Source organism: Wyeomyia smithii, chromosome 1 (assembly GCF_029784165.1).
Source record: "Wyeomyia smithii strain HCP4-BCI-WySm-NY-G18 chromosome 1, ASM2978416v1, whole genome shotgun sequence".
NCBI lineage: Eukaryota > Metazoa > Arthropoda > Insecta > Diptera > Culicidae > Wyeomyia > Wyeomyia smithii.
In genome coordinates, this window is record NC_073694.1 from 170019500 (window position 1) to 170040252 (window position 20753).

Here is a 20753-nt window from a genome sequence, read left to right on the forward strand (position 1 = left end):
TTGTTGTCATCGTTGCTAACACACCTTCCACAATCAAACCCTACTCGACGCCCCGATCACCCTTCTACTCTTCTCTGTTACCAAGTGAGGTTCTCTTACTGTAAGCCGGCCCATAAAGTAATACTTCAATCAGTGTTGAAAACGCGGGGCACACCACCAGGGTGCACACTTAATAGAGGGGACTTTATGTGTTGCGGCACGCAGAAAAGGTAAATAACCTGCTAATATTACATGTGTACTGTAACGCTCACAACTGTCCATGATTGTGTGATAGGACTGTGAGAAATGATCGATCGAAACTTTGGAACGAATGTTCGACAAGGTTATTTTACATCTACTAGAAACCGTCGATGTTCAAACTACAAAAGGTAACGGGTTGGAACGGCCTTCTTATCGATTTTTCTTCATCAAATACCGACTTGTTTTTTCAGAGTGCCCCCCACACAGAGTTAGTATAATCTTTAAATGCAACACGCGGAAAACCATATAGCGCACATCGCTGCATCCAGAATAGTTGTCTACTAACCCCGGACACGTCATAACGCTGGATAGATGACTATAACTTTCGCACTGTAATTGTGGTGGCAACACGCTGTGAAAAAGTCTAAACGGCTCTCGGATACTTGAAGTTTTAGTATAAGCTGTTTAACAACGACAATCGCTATGGGCATCCTCCGAAGCTTCGGCTGTATCGGTGATATCTTTGTTTATTCACATAACCACGTTTTTTTTTCGTGTTGGGTATTTTCGTCACTGCGACCAATTTTTTGATATTTTGTGACATAACCACGTTGGAATACACTTGTCGATAATCCAGGAACGATTTGTCGGATTAAGGTACGGAAAATGACACAATAGGAATTTAATTGCAATATTACCGTTCGATGGATAAGGAAGGACACCTAGACTGCCCATAATTCAAAAGTTGGCTAATATGCCATTTTTACCAAAATCGAGAAAACAGTTTCTCTTGATGGTACACACCCTAAACAAGGTCCCTACGGAAGCCGATTGTCAAAAAATGCATTTGGGAAGGCAGCAAACGTGGAACAATTTTGGCTAATATTCAAAATAATTGAGAATTTGGCTAATATCCAATATCCAATATGAACCTGTGACATGTTCACGAACCAGTGTATTATTACTGAACTGTGTTTCTTCCAACTTTCGAAAGTGTGTTGTAGCTAGGCGACAGGTGTGCGATTGTGAGGCACTTGTATCAAATTTTACTCTTTCACGAAGAATATTTGATGTTACAAGAATTTATTTGTTGTACTGCGAAACCCAATGATCAAAACGTGTGACTGTTTCCTTCTGTCATAAATCTTTACATTTAAAAAAATGACATTTAGCTCTTTGATTAGGAGTAATATTAATAAAGAGAGGATTCAGATTTCATTTTGGATTTGATGAGAAAAAATAGAAAAGTGGATTGTGAGATTACCATGAATAATAATATTTTCGTTATATTATTATATTGCTGCACGTAACAATTTTCTCGTCGTCCTTTTCATCCTCACTTGTGCTTCCGTGTTGTTTTATTAAATTTAAAATTATTTTCATCACCAACGAGTACGATATAATTCACATCGTATGGATATTAGCCAAATTGCACACCGTTTTGTCAACTGACCTTTCGTTTATAATTAAAAAAACGACTACTGTGTTAAAAATACGTGGTGGATGGAGTTTTTCTACAGATTTCTCTGTTTCAACTCAACGGCAAGGTTCCAGCATATATGAAGGGTGATATACTCAATAAAAAAGTTGTCATGAACAGTTAAAATATGTTGTACCGATAAAAAACTTTCAAGTGCGTTTTTCTCGATTTGATGCCTATGGCATATTAGCCAATTTTTGAATTATGGGCAGTAGATTGAACAACTGAAAGGAGTTTTTTGAATGTTATAATGCGAAAGAAAAAACTAATACTTTTTTTCTCTTGCATTATAAAAAAAATGTGATTTTTCAATGAAAACTTTTCACTTTTCATTGACTTGGTCACTGTTTTGAGACTTACTGAAAAGTTCCAATTTTCGAGGTACCGAACCGAAACCTTTTATTATTGTTATCGTTGCCCTTAAACTTGATTTTATCCTGCAAAATTACATCAATTCACTGCTGATTTGGTGTCTTAAAACACATTAAAAGACCATAAAATTTATGCGGGGTCGAAATACAAACCACGTGGCCTTTATTTTTACTTAGGGGTTCTGGGGGTTAAGCACGGCATTGAGGGTAAGACCGTCACCCTAAGAGTTTTACTAGGAAACACTAATTAACTGTGCTTTAGAATATGTGAAGTGATGGTATCTAATATTTTAGGCATTTTAAAACAAATCGAAGCCAACGTAAAACATCAAAATAAAAGACAAAACATACCACGGTGCTCCCACAGACCGTTTTTATAAAAAAAATGCACCAAATAATCTGAGTACAACATTCGATTCGTTATGACGTCTGGTCAAAATTTCAAAATCATCGAACGGTACATTTTTGAGTAATGTTCTTTTGAAGGTTGTAAAGTACAAAAAAGTGATATAAAAACGACGAAATACTTATTGTAAAGCACGTTTTTCAACCACCATTTTATGAAATAACTTCCAAAATAGTTTCTACACATTCCAAGGGTTATATTTCAAGACGTTATTAATTGGTGAAAAGATTTATTTGAAAATCCCACAGAGCTCAGTGGTCTAAACTCAAAAAATCGTGATCGTAAATTCATGACAAACTTGGGTGCCGGCCGGTGTTACCTCCAAGCAGCGTTACCTGGTATCCAGATTTATCCGGATTATCCAGATTTTTGAACATGTATCCAGGTAGACAGATTTGATGCCCAGTTATCCAGGTTTTTCATAAATGATCCAGATTTTGTTTTCTCTGTTTCGCAAAAAAGGTCATCACATCAGAAATTTAGCGCAAAATTTTGCAATTTTGTCACTTCAAATGTTTGGTACCCCAAGAATTTTATTCGAAAAAAATACCTTTGCTTCGCAAAATGACTACCAGATTTTTTCCAGATATTATTTTTGCTTTTCACAGATTTTCAAAAAATTGACCTGGCAACGCTGCCCCCAAGAGGTGCCGGTTTCACCCGCACTCGCTGCTAAACGTCGTTTTTATATAGCTTAGCTTAGCTTAGCTTGACTGACTGCACATATCAATGGTTGCACTCCGTGATTGATCCGAATCAGTAAAATTGTACAGTGAATCAACTAAATGGGGTTGGGAGTGACCGACCATTCTCAGTGTACAAGTTTTAGTGAATCAATACTTTAAAGGATCAATAACGACGCCGGCCACGTCCTTGCAATCAGGTGGGAAGAGGTAAGGGATGTTAGTGTGGCCCTTGCTATTTGGAGACCGTGTTTACCTCTGCATCTCCACAAAGGTCACCGGAAGGAGGTTTTTGTTAGTAGGGGAGGGCTCGTTGGATCAGGATTCAGTCCGGTCACACAGGAAAATCTCAATATTTCAAAAAAATTAGTTGGCCCGTAGTGGCTAGCCACTTTTAAAATGCATGTTGGACTAATAAATTTACTATAAATGCTGGGATTTATTCTAAAATGATTAACTTTCTTCAAAAAATCTAGCTTGGAATCAAGATTCAATTATGACAATTCGACATTTCGATGTAGATGGTCAACGCTAATTTTAACTTAACTGTTAACCTTAACTGTGAGAAACATTCTTCTGTCAGTATATCATGAAAACGCTTGGATTGATTGTTTATTTGAAAACGAATCAACAACTTCCCTCTCATACGGAGCTACTGCACAGAACTTTTTTTCCATTATTAACCCGTTTTCGAAAAATTGTTTTTTAATAATTTATAAATTTTCGTTTAAACTGTATAACTTGAATAAAAGTCCAATTTTTCAACTGTATGATGGTACGTTTCAAGTAAAACTTACAAAACAAATAAAAACGAATGTAATTGAGAAAAAAGTAACGGTTTGCAAAATAGTTGTCCATGAGATAATACCGAACTCCAGAAAACATTCACATGTGCAAAAGTTTGTCTCCGTACTTTTTGATAGTCATAGAAAAGCCTAGAATAACATGATACTGACGTCTCCTAATCATTATTAAAATCAAATCGCGTTCCATCATAGAGACCTTGTTCCTGGTGTAAACCTGACGTGCGTGGTGCAAGACTTAAATCTGTATGAGGGTGTCAACGGGAAACACACTAAGAACTTTTTTAGGCGGATTTCGGCATTTACGCGTTTTTATACGCGAATTTCAGATTTTACGCAGATTGTTTAAAAAAGTATTTTTTACGCGGTATGTTTTTAATAGTTTTTCATTTTCAAATTGCTTATTTAGAGTGTCCGATGAGTTTACTTAATCCAATTACTGAACATTCACTGATTTGGCCTTATCGTTATATATTTTTCCTTGATATTTAGTTCGATTCGTAGGTGGAAATAATACGGCTGTTTGTTGTTTTTCGATTTTATTTCCTAGCAGAAATGGTTAAAAAGCTTTTAGCAAATGGAGTATATTTTCAACGCGAACTTCGGAATTTACGCGGTTTTTTACGGTTTTTACAACAAATGCATGGTTAATGAAAGGGTTTGCCTACTGTTAAATATATTCAGCGAATTTGAAGGACAGCAACTATGTTTGATTTTAGAAAAAATCGAAAACTACATGGCGTTCAAACATCTAAAATAAAAACCGGTGATCAAAAAAATGACAAATAGTGTAATCTTATTCTGTATCTGTATTTATAAACCAATGACGTAATATCTTATGATTTAATGTCGTTATGACTGGTGGTATTTTCATATATCGGCAAGTGAATCAGCATTTATCCGTACAGTTTAAACGTCGGAGTATAGTTGAAGGATTACGTTGGAGCACACAGTATTTTGGTCTTGTTTTGAATAACCCATGTTCAACTTGACTTTTTCATAGTCGGGTACTGTCTCGTGCCGTTACTTAATAACCTTATTTTGATGAAGCTGTATGATGTTACAGAACTAATTGCATATGTAACTATAGATTGACGTTCATAATCAACAAATAGTGGTTTGGTTAATTTCAAATCTCTCTGACATGCTAAATATTTATGACACTACGTTCCTTTCACACCCCGAAATCATCTTCCTCTGTCTTTAGCGAAACATTATATTTTTGGCGGTTTTTGTCGATGTAACTGGATCAGAATATTTACCCATGTGCGAATAATGACACGTGGGCCTAAAAAAGTTAGGACTCAGTTCACTCTGATTTCCTCACGCTTCAATGGGTCCGTCCCAGGCGAGAGGAGGTGTGTAGAGGACTAAATGCAATCAACGGTAACTTGTCGTCACGATAGAAGTGTTTGCGTTTCCACACACAAAAAAATACAAACTTTGGTGTACTTCAGGCTCATAGTTTGCTAGGAAAAAAGGCAACTTTAGTAACTTGCGTTTGGCGTGTGCGTGACCACTGACAGCTTACAAAACTATATATATTCCGATAAGAAAAAAATCTGAATCTGGCTTTCATAGCTTTATTCAGTAACTCATAAAGATACTTCACAGACGATATCTCGGAATTACACCACCTTTCTCTGATCGAACCAGCTTCAGACGTCTCGGAAAGTCGTCGCAAGCGGCGCGCACGTGCTCCATCGGCATCTCGTCCCAGATTTTCGTGATAACTCGCTTGAATTGCCTCCAAATTTGTTATTTTATAGTCGTTCAGCTTTGACATCATGTATTCCCACACGAAATAATCCAGTGGATTCAGATCCGGAGACGACGGAGGCCATTAATTTTTCGAAATGAAATCGGTCAAGTTTTCCTCACACCACGCCTGAACAACCTTTGCGGTGTGGGATGGGGCGCCATCTTGCTGGAAGCAGTAGTAATCGTCTTCAAACAATAGTTCAGCTTGAGGCAGAACATTTTTATTCAAAACCGTGTCCAGGTAGTACGCTGCGTTGATTTTGACCCCTTTATCGATAAAAATAAAAGGCAGTTTACCTCTCTTGCAAATGGCTCCCCAAACCTTCACTGACGTCTTATTTTGGAACCGGGAAACTTTCAGCTTGTCCGCAGGAGCTTGCTGGATGAAGGCTCACACTCCAAACTCGATCATTTTGGCGATTGACTGTTTGCTCCAAAACGATCAGCTTCTCGTCCGAAAAAATAATCTCGTCATCTGCGCGTCAACCGAGCAACTCCCGCGACCGTTGGTACCTCTTGTCCTTTGTAGCTTTGGTAACCCCATGAACCACCTGTTTTTTGTAAGGTGTAAGTTTTAAATCCTTGCGCAGAAGCAGGCGGATTGATTCTCGGTTCATTTTAAGGTTCCTGGCCAGCTTCCGTGCAGATTGGGCGGGATCCCGGCGAATCCGGTCTCGTATAATCTTTTTCAGCCTTGGAGTTCTCACAGACCTTGGTCTTCCAGATCGTGCCTTGTCCTCGGTGCCTCCGGTCTCTAGGTACCGATTTATGGTCCGGTACACGAATTTCCGGTTGATTCCGAGCGGTTTTGGGTGTTTGAATATGTGTCCGGGTTTGTACCCTTTCACATATTCAGCGATAACAGCTGCTCTTAACTCTGCCATGGCTCACAACTCAATGTAAACAAACTGCACAGAAACGAAACTCTGCCACTTTGGGCAGCCTTTCATTTGACATATAGATGGCCCCAGAGAGATGCAACGTGTAGGCTACAGGCGACCCCAAAAAAGTGTGACCGGACTTTTTTGTCACCGTGTAAGTATAGGGCCGACTACGTGGTCTATTAAGGGGCTGGAGGGAGTTGACCAGAAATAACGTTCCATACAAATTATAAAACAAATGTATGACTGGATCAACTCTAAGGGTAGGGAGATATCTGGAATAACCAGTTATAAAAACGTAGTTTATAGACAGCCTCTATACACATAGTGGCTCACCTCGTCTGGACGAGTGAAATTTTTTCTAAGTCTAAATCACATCCTCAGCCCCTGTTCATTTTTCGCATCTTCGACAAAATCACATACATTGCCTACTCTACAACTTAAAAGGTAATAGACACGTTACGCAACATAACAAACATTTTATCTAGATTTGATGTTCATAATGGACTGCAAATGCGGTTTTTTCAGGCAGATTTGAGAGTGTGATTCATATATCGACTACCCTCGGTGGCCATGTTTATAGTGTGGTTGTACATACATGTTGGAAAGTAAAAGCGTGTAAAGCTACGATTAAAGCGACATCAATAATTCATCCCTCCGAAGTTATTAGATATTTATACCTATTACTGATAAACGAATAATGTCAAAGTAAGGACAAATAACGCAAGACGAAAGTAACACAAGTTTAACCTATTGTCACGCTACGTTTTTCTAATTCGTTGGTCAAATTGGCGAATGGGAAACCTTTTAGTAGGTACCTGAAATACCCCTGCTAAGCTTTACTAACCGATATGCGGCGCAGCGGTATGCAATCGTACGTCGTTAAGTGGATGATAAATATTGGTCATTCCCACAGAAGCAAGAGAAAAGATATGCCAACAATCCGAACGACATTTCTACGCGAAAAAGTGCTTGGTGATTTGTCTAGAGTATGTTCGTATTTCCTATAACGGGATACGTAAATATTCAATGAAGTAGTATCCCAGAAAGTGGCGTTTTTTAATGGTCCTTTTGGATATAAAATTTGCTTTATGGAGACACTCCGCATGTTTGAGTTTTCCTAACTGAAACAAGTTGGTACCTAACTGAAAATGAAACTCAACATCGAAGCACAAGCATATTATTAATTGGGTGATTTGAAACCCTTCACAAAAGTGGGTAATCGGTTGATCTGAATTCGAATCGCGTTTCACACGCAATTGCGCGGCCACGTTTTGTATGGTCGCAGATTTGAGAAAACAAAAGCGAAAGTGATATTGAGTCTCCTCTGAGACATTATGATAGAAGGCAATCGGTGCTGACTACATTTTTTTCACAAATTGCTTATGAAGCAGTGCGGTTTTCGATGTTGAATCTCTAAAAGTTACCCCCATTGTAGTAAATTCCGAAAACAAGCTTGTAATTACACGGAAATGTCTCACCTAAACACCTCGAACGCTTACTTTAAAAAGTCGATTATTATCATTAAAATCAAAATGACTAAGTATGTTAATAAGCAGAAAATGGAGTACCAACGTTGAAAGTCATATTTTAAAACAGCAATCTTTTCATTAATTATTAATGCCCATGTAGGAACCAACACTATATTAGAAGACGAAGTTTTGTTTCTGTATGAAAATATTTTTTTTCGATTCCTTCGTATTAAAAATTATGTCATATTGCAACAAAACAAAACAATTGTCACTTCTCGACTACTGAAAACCAATCATGAAACACTAACACCTCTACTATCACACTAGTAAGTGGATTGCGAGTATATTTTACATCGCTTGTCTTGATGAGCGCAAACAATCGCAAGCGAACACTGCTCTGGTTCACGGTTTGCGTTTTGACGGCACGGAAAGATGTTTTGTCTCGCCAATTCGTCCCACTGGATGGATAAATTGGCTGCCATGAAGTTTACCACAGCAGACCTAATATGGCATGTATTTAGGAAAAGAGCGCTAATTTAGCGTAGATAAATTGTGTATCTCAGTGAAACGCAAACTTTCATTATCATTAACACCCCCTTTGAAGACGTGATGCGACAACAGGAGGAAGGAGGTAGCATTTAAAGAATGTGATTTTATGAGCGTTTTGTCAGCAAAATTTATGGCTGAAGGTAAACTGTCATCTACACACATGCCAGTATTGCGCAAATGATTAGATGAATTCAATGGTGGCAATCAGAAGTGTTTTTTTTATCTAGGTGTCTCTTACTTGTGAGTTACTCTCATGGCCGCGGCAGATGAAATTCGTTCATTTTTGCTTTACCCTCTGTTCATTGTTTCATATTGCATAAATATGACACAAAAAGCCACCAACATTCACGTCGGGAATCAAAAACAAAGCTGTTAGTTTTCCGTAAATAATTTCCCCCTGCCGAGCTGTGAATTACTGCCACACTAAAAGTGCCCTATTTGGTGACAGAACATAGAACTAGGAAAACACACATCATCGGATAATCAGAGCACAACTGGGAGAGAATTTTCACCATCAGAGTACATGATGATGGGAGCAAGAAAATAAAAGACAAAAAAAACAAGAAGTTCTAAATATAGGCAACGGCATCATGAATAAATAAATTACCACTTAACGCGCTGTGTGCAGTGTCAGAATTTGAGCCAGATTCAAAGGCATGTCTTGGGATTTCTCGGCCGCTTGCTTGCATGACGTGAGTCAACAGTATTTTTATTGCTCGCCAGCAGCCTACGTTTTGGATTCGGTCTCACAGTGAACGGTTTTACTGTGATTTGAAATAATTCGAGGTGGCCACGCCACGCCGGTTGCGCCACCTACAAGGTTGCCATGATAGGTGGCTTTGAAAGAATAATAAAATGAATCATTTAAGTTATAAATTCAACTGGAGAAATCTCTGACGGTATTCATAAGATAAAAAAAAAGAATATCATTGAAGGTATAGGAAAATTTTCGATGATTAAAGTGATTTAATGGAGTAAGAGAAGGCATATTAGAGAAACACTGGCTGCTGCGAGAAACCAAGAAATTCTTCCTCACTATCATGCTGGTTCGTAAATGATACGCAAATTTCGCGCGATCTCATGGTATTTGATCACCGAGTATCGGATGTCAGTGTTTTGACTCTAGCTACACAATCCTCATGTTAATGAGGAGGATAAAGACTCGTTGTTATCAGCATGTTTATACCTTATCATTTATACAAGTACGTAAATAGAATATAGGTTCGAAGAGTATTCGACACAATGAACACAACTCAAACTAGTTACAATCGCTGCGTCAATTCGACTGCTCGTTTTTATTGAAATTGCCCGTTTCTTTTTTAAATAGTGCGAATCCGTTATCGTTTTCCTAAAAACTGAATTCTGGTATCTATTATTATTATTATTATTATTTATTATTTATTGAATTTCGTCATCCGACTACACGTCTTAATGATATTTGATATTTGGACTGGGAAAAGCCACCTTGAGCAAACTTGTGTCTTCACTCAAAGCGGCATAAAAACCCAGTATCTTTTAGTACAACACAATCACAAGATAAAACTATTAGATTATAACAATACAGAATACTTAACAAGTGAACAAATACAGTTAAAAGACTAAACTAATATCACGTCGGTTATATTCTAAAGCCATCTGCCGAATTGGCTCATGCAGTCCGTAGTTGGTGCGATGTGACCTAACCCGTAGTAGCTGATTGTTCCGTTGCGGTCGGAGTGGGCAATGTAACTGAAGAAGCGACAGAACGGTAGGGCAGTCATAAACGCCCAATAGTATTCTATGGGCGGTGTTTGCTAAAATATCCTTGCGACGTTGTTCGAGCGGCGCTAAGCCAATCAGTAGACACAGTTGTTCATAGGGCGGTCGAGCGTCAGGGTTTCTCCATGGTAGCATACAGCAAATTTTCCGAATAAAACATTTTTGTATTCGCTCCAAACGGTTAGTCCAGAACTCATAGTGTGGATTCCAAACTACACAGCTAGCTTCGAGGATAGAGCGTACTAAAGAGCAATAGAGAGCACGCAGAGTTCCGGGATCAATGAATTCTCGTCCAATTCTGAAAATAAGTCCCAGCTGTCGATTCGCCTTGTTTATAATCGTCATATAGTGTTGTCTAAACGTCAAATGAGAATCCAACACCACGCCAAGGTCAGTTACAATATCGCTGCGTCTTAAATACGTATCTCCAATGCAGTAATCATAAACCAAAGGCTGTTTTTTGCGACTGAAGCTGATAACAGAGCATTTTGAGATGCTGATTGTCATACGGTTAGATTCACACCATTGTGCAAACAAATCTACGTAGCTTTGAAGTCTTGCGCAGTTGTCGATAGATTCTATCAGCAAATAGATTTTAACATCATCAGCATAACATAATCTGGTTCCACGTGGCAGCAACCGAGTGACATCATTAATGTACAGAGAGAAAAGTAGCGGGCCTAAAATGCTACCTTGTGGTACTCCTGAGCGGGTAAGAAACCAACAAGATTGAGATGATCCCACTTTGACGTTAAATTTGCGAGGGCGTAGATAGGAGCTAAGCCACGAAAGCAAGCAAGGTGATACGCCTAGTTTGTTAAGCTTAGCGAGTAATATTTCATGGTCTACCCGATCGAATGCCGCTTTGAGATCAGTGTAGATGGCATCAATTTGATGGCCTTGCTCCATGGTGCGCAAACACAACGATGTAAATTCCAATAAGTTGGTTGTAACTGAACGGCCTGGATAAAAACCATGTTGAGAAGTGGATATGTAATTTTTCACACGAAACATCAGATGATTATAAACGATGTTCTCAAATATTTTAGAACATGCGCACAGTAAAGTGATTCCACGATAATGCTCCACATTCTGCTTATCACCTTTTTTAAATATGGGAAACATATGCGATGACTTCCAACTCACAGGAAACTTATGGCTTCGTAAAGAGAGATTCAGCAAAACAGTGATAGGCAATTTAAACGCCTCGCAACATGCCTTCAAAAGAGCGGCAGGAATACCGTCAGGTCCAGGGCAATACGATTGTTTTAGCTTGTGAATGGCTAATTCCACGTCATCGGCAGCAACAGTAAATGATCCGGCTGTGAATACATCGCTGGGGACAGACGATAGGGCGTCTGCTACGAAACCGGGCGAGACAGAATCAGTGCCGAACACACTCAAAAAATGCTTAGCGAATAAACCACATTTACTATTATTGTTCAATGCGACTTAGTCCTTTAAGAACATCGTAGAAGGCAGACCGTCCTCTTTGCGCTTAGAGTTAACAAATTTCCAAAAGCTTTTTGGATTGGATTGTAAGTTTCGTTCAGTGTTGCGAGCATAGTTCAAGTAGAGTCTCTTATTCAGAATCTTATATTTGCAACTAGCTAGTTTAAAATGATACCGATTAGATGCATTTCTCATCCTGTGATAGGCACGAAGGCAGGCATTTTTCTGCCGTTTAAGTCGGCTTAATTCCCTGTTACCCCACGCTGGTCTTCGGCGCGGGCGCACACGGGGAACATAAAGTGAAATTAATTCTAGTATTATGTATCAATGTGTCAACACTACTGTAATGATCACTCATCATTAAGTTAAAAAAAACTTGCATGTTAAATGATTCAAAATTGATGCATCAGTTTAATGTCAGAATAAGATTATCTTTCTAGGGCTATTGAGATCCACTAAAAGGTACAATTTTAGAATGTAGTAGAAAGTAGTAGTTTTGTGATGAAATAATTATTTATAATTATTTATTCAGAGTTTTTTGTGTGTTCTGCCACTAACGGTTACATATCAACACTATGACATATATTTTAAATTTTATTTCATTGATAGATTGTAGTTTCTTTCGCAGTTAAGTGAATATAATTGTAGAAAAATTGTAAACCCAATAATAATAATAATAATCTTACAGACTATAAAGTAAGCTAATCGTTGTGATTGAGGATTGCAACGATTTTTGTCGGAACTTATTGATGGTTTGACATATTTTCTAATGTTTCCACATTAGTAAGGCTATGTTGTTCATTCGTGTTAAACCAGCGAGGTGCTTCAATATCACTTTTAAAGGTTTATTCTGAATCCTTTGAAGCATCATCTTCCTGTTTGTACAACAACTTGCCCAAATGGGGACTGCATATAATATTGCTGGTCTGAATATCTGTTTTTAAATTAACAGTTTATTGTTAAGACAAAGTCTGGAATTTCTGTCAATAAGAGGATATAAACATTTTATATATTTGATGCGCTTTGTTTGGATCTCAATCTGCTGCTTGAAAGTAAGATTCTTATTATAAATTAGCACTTAGATTTAACTTGATCAGACCAATTTAAAATTGCACCGTTCATCCAAACAACGTGATTATTGGTGGGTTTGAGAAACGAAACTCTGGGTTTATGAACATAAATAGCTATTTGTGTTTTTGAGGCATTAGGAGAAATCTTCCCTTTCTGCAAGTATAATGGAAATATATCTAAACTTTTTTGCAGTCGACTCCATATGACACGAAGGCCCTTTTCTTTTACGGAAATGCTTGTATCGTTACAAAACAGAGATTTCTCACATCCTGGTGATAAATCAGGAAGATTAGAATTAAAAATATTATATAAGATTGGGCCCAAGATACTTCCTTGGGGTACACCAGCTCCAACAGGCAATCTACCAGATTTACCATTTAAATAGTTAACCTGAAGAGTGCGGTCAGTTTGTATCATTTTTGTGATGCAAAGAGGAAAACGGAAATTGGAACGTTTGTGTTTTTGACGTACTGTGATGATATTTTTTCTGGCTAAATCACATACCCAATTTATCTGTATGATGTTTTTAAAGAAATGGAATCATAATATTGTTCAAACATTCGTTCTGCTATAAATTTTAATTGATAGCCAAACCACTAGGCTTGAACCATGATTTGACAAAAAGGGAAAAGTCCTTTTCTGTTCACTACGCAGGCTGGTCTTCAGCTTTCTCCCTGGCGGATTATAGTTGAGGTTTTCAGGAAACCATAAACGCTTTCGATTTTCGCTTTCAAAATGGTTTACTAACCTCTTGTCAAAATCTTTTTGCAGTTCATACCGAACCGTACAATGCACTTGCGGATTGCTCCTTGTTTGGACGCCATTTTGAACCGAATTGAGCATGTATAAACAAAACACAAAATACTGACATAAAGAGGAAAGATAGAGCTTTCATATACATATTTTCATTTCTTTCTAAGTGTTTTTGTGGAGTAAAAAGGCCCCCAAAAAATTCCAGATTTTTAGTTGTCACCCATTACCACTACTCTCTCCACTATGCGAGAGCATTCCAAGCCAGGGGGTACAATCGATATGAAAAATATCGTCAAGGGGTACGCGAACAATAAAAGGGTGAGAACCGCTGCTTTATGCCAAACACTGTCCAATGTCTTTTCTATACCTAGAAGAGCAGTTCCAGTGGAATAATCTTTAGATTTATTAGATTTATTAGTACGAATCAAATTGCATACTCTAAGTAACTAAGTAACTAGTATAATTTAATCCAAAAACTTGACACAAACTCATCGCCTGGCCCTGACACTCTCTCTAACAGCCTCCTAAAACAGTTCCAAGGTGAGCTTTTGGCCCCTCTTACCAGTTTGTTCAACGCGTCACTAGCTTCCGGTTATATTCCTTCAATTTGGAAAATTTCTCACATCACACCAGTTCATAAAAAAGAATCTCGCTCAGATGTAGAGAATTATCGTGGTATAACGATCCAATCTGCTACTCATAAGCTTTTCGAACGGCTAGTGTACGATTCTCTTTACGAGGTAGTCGCTGAACGAATTTCTTCTGAGCAACACGGATTTTTAAAAATGAAATCCGCTACCACGAATCTGCGGGTTTACTTCTCTAGTAACCGATTATGTATCCAAAGGACTTCAAGTCGACTGTATTTACACAGATATGAGCAAGGCATTTGATGCAGTTAAGACGGACAGCATTCTTCGATCGATAAGTGACTTCGGCATTGGCGGTCCACTCTACAATTGGTTGCAAACATATTTGGTGGGAAGAGTTCAGTATGTTAAAATAAAGGGACACGTCTCTGCTTCGTTCACAGTGAATTCGGGAGTACCTCAAGGAAGCCACTTAGGACCACTGTTGTTCGTACTCGTGATGAACAAGCTTCCCGACAATTTGACTAATGCCATGATTCTGATTTATGCTGATGATGTGAAAATTTTCTTGCCCATCAAAACAAATGACGATTGTTCTAAATTACAACCGGACATGCAAAGTTATGGACAATTCTAAACGTTAACGCTGAAAAATGTTCAGTTATGACATTTTCTCGTACAATATCTCCTATCGAGTTTAAATATCATTTCAATGGAACTGAGTTACCACGTAAAGAAAAAGTTCGTGACCTACGCGTTATATTTGACCGACAACTTTCGTTGACAAACCATATCGACAATGTACTAACAGGCAGCTTAAAATTGTGTTCTCTTGTGAGACGGTACGGACGGGATCTCAAAGACCCTTATTCTATATAAGCCATTTACAAAGCGCTAGTGCGGAGTAAGCTAGACTTTGCGATCGTTGTTTGGCGCCCCTAATATGTAACACATATGTATAATCAACGAATTGAAGAAATTCAAAAAAAGTTCGTGCGTTTTGCCTCACGGAACCTTAGATGCAATGGTGATCAACTACCTGCCTATCAAGGATTGTGTGCATTAGTTAACATTGACACAGTAGACAGTACATTGCCGACATAGGATTGCTGGCATAGTATTCTTCACCAATGTATTAGCAGGACGGACTGATAGTCAAACCCTTTTAGCTCGAATACATCGTAATAGCAATACAGTTACGCTCAGAAATCCAAGAGTGTTCAACCCTCCGCAACGAGCTCGGAATTATTCACAACATAAACCTACATGCCGTTTCGTAGTTTTACCTTTAATTTATTGTATTTTAAAATTAAGTGTGGATAACGGGACCAAAGCCTATATTTTCCAGAAAAAATAAATGAACTGATGAGTGGTCGAAAGCCCATGGCGAAACCAAACTGCTCATTTGCAAAAATTGAATTCGCATTGATATGTGTCATCATTCTATTAAAAATTATTCTTTCAAAAAGTTTGCTTATAGAAGAGAGTAAAGTAATTGGCCGATAACTTGATGCTTCAGCTGGATTTTTTTCAGGTTTTAAAATTGAAGTGACTTTGGCATTTTTCCATTTTGATGGAAAATATGCTAACTCAAAGCATTTGTTAAAAATTCTCACCAAGAAATTTAAAAAGCTTTCGGGAAGTCTTTTGAGGAGGATATGAAAACTCTCATCATCTCCTGGTGCTTTCAAGTTTGTGAAGTTATTGATGATAGTTAGTATATCATTCAAGTTTGTTTCCTCTTCAGAAAGAAGTTCTTGAGTGGTGATCTGATCATACTTTTGTGATACTCTATTTTCAATAGGACTCATTACTCAGAAACCTTTGATTGTACAGAAAAACTGTCTACGAGAAAATTATAGGGAACAAAGGTAATCTTGTAAAAATGTATACAAGGTAAAAAAAAAATATATTTCGAAATAACAAGGTAAAGAATTGAATTTTATCTTATTTTTTTCAAAGAAACCTGAAGTTATAACAAAACTTTTAATAAAAAGTCCAGAATGGTTTCTTGATAAAAAAATAGGAAAAAAACCACGCTCTATTTTATAAAAAAAATTGGTGATTATAAATATTTTTTCTTGGATCTAAAACAGTTTTTATATACAAGTAAAACTTCAATACTTTGAATAAAGCGATCAAAGCCGTACGCTAGACTTAGTATGTCAACAGAGCGTTACAATCGTTACAAGGTTTAAAAAACCTTACATTACAGCAGAACGCAATGAATCAATTCTAATTTTTTTTCTCTCTCCATGTCTTTCCAGGTGAGACTTGTCGCGGAATCTTTGTGGAACAAGTAATCGCAAACCGGAGACGCCCTGGTGTCCCGGGTGTTATCACCGGCAGTAGCTCTTAGACCGCTTAATTGCGTTATTGCGCGCTCTGGTTCGCAACGGACGTAAACGTACCACATCATCCATCATACCACCACCGTCACAATCACCATCCAAAATTCATTAATCATCGTTTTCCACGCCGGCCGTTTTCCGGTATGGCAAGAGTAGTCCTGCAGCTCTGCGGAGTCTCCGGAAAGGGTATCCTAGTACCAACGGACTATTTAATTGTTACTTCAGAGTGACTATGAGATTACTGCAAAGCAGTTAAAGTTTCGCACTTTGTTGAAAATAATAAATCCAATGTGAATTAAGTCACAAAGGCGGGGTGCAGGTGCGCTTACATAATAACAGAGTATTTACATCATTGTAAACAACCATGCTTTATACGCAATTGATGGTTTGGGCAAAAAGTGCCGACAAGTTTAGTGTTGAACAACTACTTTCACATGGCGAAAAAAAAATCTCCGCCTATTGCACAACACGAGTATCCACTACAACTCCTACTCAGATCATTCATTGTTAAGCGACCGTTAAGGTTAAGAAGTGCGAGAATGGCCAGCAGTTGCAGACTCAAAAGTCGGCCGCCAACTGGCAGCACTAATCAGCTGTTCAACAGGCAGATCAGTGTAGCTTCTTCTTCGCTTCAGTATGAAGTGCATATGGTTGAGGCAATTTACTCACCAGATCAATTGCTACCCACGCTAGAAGAGTGAGCTCAGAGTGATATTTTTTTTTTGTAAATTCGCTCTCTGTGTAATTATCACCAATGTAGCAATCAACCTGCTGCTACTGTTGCATTACTCGACTATCCAAGCCATTTTTCAGTTCTTTCCATCTTCTTAGTTGAACTCCTCAAGCGAAGAGTAGTTGAAGGTGGAATATTTTTCACTCAGATAATGGTTCTTGTGCGGCCATCGGCTGTTCAAGGCAACGCTGTTGATAGGTTGATGTGCCAATACGATTTGTCGAACGTTCAACTACACTGTACTCACTGTCTTCGAGTAAATGGTCCCAACTTTCGTTTTTAACTGATTTAAGTTTAATTATAACAATAAGTATAACATTCGGTAATAACATGTCTTCCATTACGAACAAAATTTAACTAATGGCGAAGCAATGAACACCAATTTCGTTTTTCGCGTCGTTACCGAAGGGATCCGCGAGGCGAGGACACAAACGGGTTTGTTGTTCGAATCGAAACCAAAACGGTGAATTCCCATCAAGCGCCCGATCACGTTCCGGTCGTAAATTGACGACTTGTTGGTTCGTGGCGGAATGTCTTGCTGATATGATTTCGATTCTGTTTACATTGCGAAGTCGAAAGGTAAGGCCGTACGACGCTGAATACTTGGCACTTTTTAGTCCAGATTATTTCGGTTTTAATGCTCTTGGAATCAAGTAGAAATACTCGCTTTAATTAACCACAGAGGAAAAAAAAACTAGGGTGAATTAGAAAATGAATAAACCGCACATTCTTTTGGAAACAAGCTCGCGGTCGGGCACCCTGTCGCATTCGAATAGCAAAACTGGGAAGAAAAGCGCATTCGACGAGTGAGAAAAACTCGTGCTTTGCAGCAATTAAGAGAAGAAGAAAAACCATAGAGACGAAAGTCATAATCGGCGTGTATACAATAAAAAGGCCTAAGATTTTATCATACGTCGGAGACAAGTAGGGGAAAATTCAATAAAACGCTTGAATATACACTGTAAAAATTGACACGTTACTGCCAAGTGGATTCCACTTACTCCTGTGCTAATAGATGAAACATTTCATATCTACGTGGAATACACTTGCGTTTCAGTTCACAGCACAAAATCAAGTGTCTTACATTTCGGTTTGCCATGTCATGCATACCAAAATCAATCATTTTACACTCAGATTTCAATGTTTACACAGGTCAAATGCCAAAACACGTTAAAATTCCGTGAATTCCAATAAAAATCGATATGGGTTGACATAATAGAATTATTAGGTTCGTTTTTTGACATTCATATGTGAAGAGCATTAGGGATTAGTGTGCGATTTATTTTCAGTGTAGATAAAATATGCACTGAAAAATAATTATTTTTCTAAAAGCGTTTTGTATGTTGATGACAATAAACTCTTTATTTGAAATTACCGCTAGTATCATATAACGTCATTGGAAAAACTTGATAGGCCATTTTTCATGGCTTACCAAAACATTTATAATTGTTTCATCGGCGTTATATCTTTCTTGAAAAATTAATACATTTTCGTTTATATCGTTATCAGGAAAATATTACTAAATGAAAATAGCTACAGGAATGCCTAAATAGTTAGAACTATTTGTATTAGAACTATTAAAAAACCTATTAATTTTGATAAAAGATGCAATTCGAAACAGGTCTAAAATTTTCAACATATCGCAGTCATTAATAATTGCCTATTGAAAATATTCCGTAGTCTTTTCCTTTTTCCCAAGTTACAATGACGATTCAATTGTGAGATCAATGGAAACTTTCATTGGCTTGCTGTACATTCAAAAATCAATTTAATCAGTTGGACGTCTAAAATTGATAACTTATTAGCCTAAAAACTCGTGTTACGAGAACTACACTGTCTCTTAACCATCTAATGCTCTCTAGATAACTGACACTGTTGTGTGAGATGTGTAGGTATAAAAATGATATAATGTTTTTACCAGAAGTAACTTCACAAAAAAACATATTCAAACATTGTTGATAAAATTGCAGCTAAACAACTACAATTTCGTTCGAAATTACTTCGAAGACGTGATTTATTGAAAATTTTAGAAGCAGAACTTCGATTTTCGAAAATACTTCATAACACTGCCATCTTATAAATTAAGGCCTTTACAAATTTTATTTTCATTTTATGTCACCCCCCCCCCCCCCCCCCTTTAAAAAATCTTGAATATTGGAAGAGGAAGAAAGAAAAGCTCATACCGTTTTATTCATTTTGTTTGTTTTCCGACAGTATTAATGCTTAATTTAGCAATGAACAAGTCCAGTGACAGAGAGAGTGTCGTCAAAAGGCAAGCGAAATAGATAATAATAATAATAAAGTGTTATTTTTCAACATTTATTTGAGTGCAAGTTACAAACGTCATAACTTGCACACAAACTTTTATCAAAGATTTTTTTTTTCGTCTCGGTGTTATTTATTTTTTGCAACCCCCTTTGTAAAGTTTGATAACCTTGGACATAAAAGGAATTCGAAATTTGTATCAGCCTAGCCAACAAATCAAAAACTTGTGTTTACTTCAGAAACAGTCGCGTCCAATCGTTTTTCTCTGTCGTGTGAAAATACACTGTTCATACAACTTAATTTTTATAAATGAGGAAGTTAAGGTGACACTGGAACTGGTTTGCAAATGGCGCTGGCTTCGATAATGCTTATGATTTATTTATTTTTATTTATTTGTTACCCTACTCTTCATCCCAATCACCATAGATCACTCAAACACTTGATCAATTGCACATTAAACTTTGATTTACCCGTTTTGAAACTTTAAATCAAGATAAAAAGTACACTCTTCGAGGTAATCATACAAACAAAAATTGGTACACTTTCGTCTAACTGAGACAAAAAAAAGCTGATGGTGCTTAGAACTTTTTTCCTCCGCAATCATCAATGATTTGCATCAGTGTTGGCCAAATTATTTCCTAATAATCCTAATGGCACTAGAAAATATTTGAAAAATTTATTAAAATATTCTTCCAATGATTCCGCAAACATCGGCATTTATGAACAATCAGTGAAAAAAAAACGGGACAATACTACCGGACCGCTGAGCCAAAAAGATTGGGAACCACTGCTTTTTAGATTCAAAAACAAAGCTTAACGGTGCACACTGTTTCCAAAGCTGCAAAAACGTGATCGAAATTATTTTGACCCAAAAAAATCGATTTTAGAGCCATAATGCCTTCAGAAAAGTTGATCCATTAATTATTCTCCATTTTATAGGAGTTGAAATTTTGTGATTAATCCACAGTGAGAAGCGAATTTTACTTTTTTCATTTTTGCATAAAAAAATTAACTTTGTTCGGCAAAGTTGTTGCACGTTTTATAAGAAACAACTTTGTCAAAGGAACCATACTTCTATCTGCCTTTTTTAATGGACTTTTGTGGAGTTTTCTACAGATTGCCACTAAAAATCATTTTTTTCAATACATTTAGTAGTGATTTTCTACAATTTTTCAGTGTTCTAAATTGTTGTTT

At 37.4% G+C, this 20753-nt stretch overlaps 1 protein-coding gene across 7 annotated transcripts in view; it reads left to right on the forward strand.

Annotated features, from left to right (window-relative positions):
• Nucleotides 1-20753, forward strand: part of LOC129718815 (ubiquitin-like protein 3) — a 117517-nt gene that overhangs the window by 66240 nt on the left and 30524 nt on the right. Inside the window, exon 4 of one of the 7 annotated variants that reach the window (XR_008727053.1) lies at nucleotides 16478-16492. The exons of the other annotated variants lie outside the window; for them this stretch is intronic. The gene's annotated coding sequence lies outside the window, so the exon portion shown is untranslated. Of the gene's footprint in view, nucleotides 1-16477; nucleotides 16493-20753 lie in introns of those variants that run through there. 7 annotated transcript variants of the gene reach the window in all.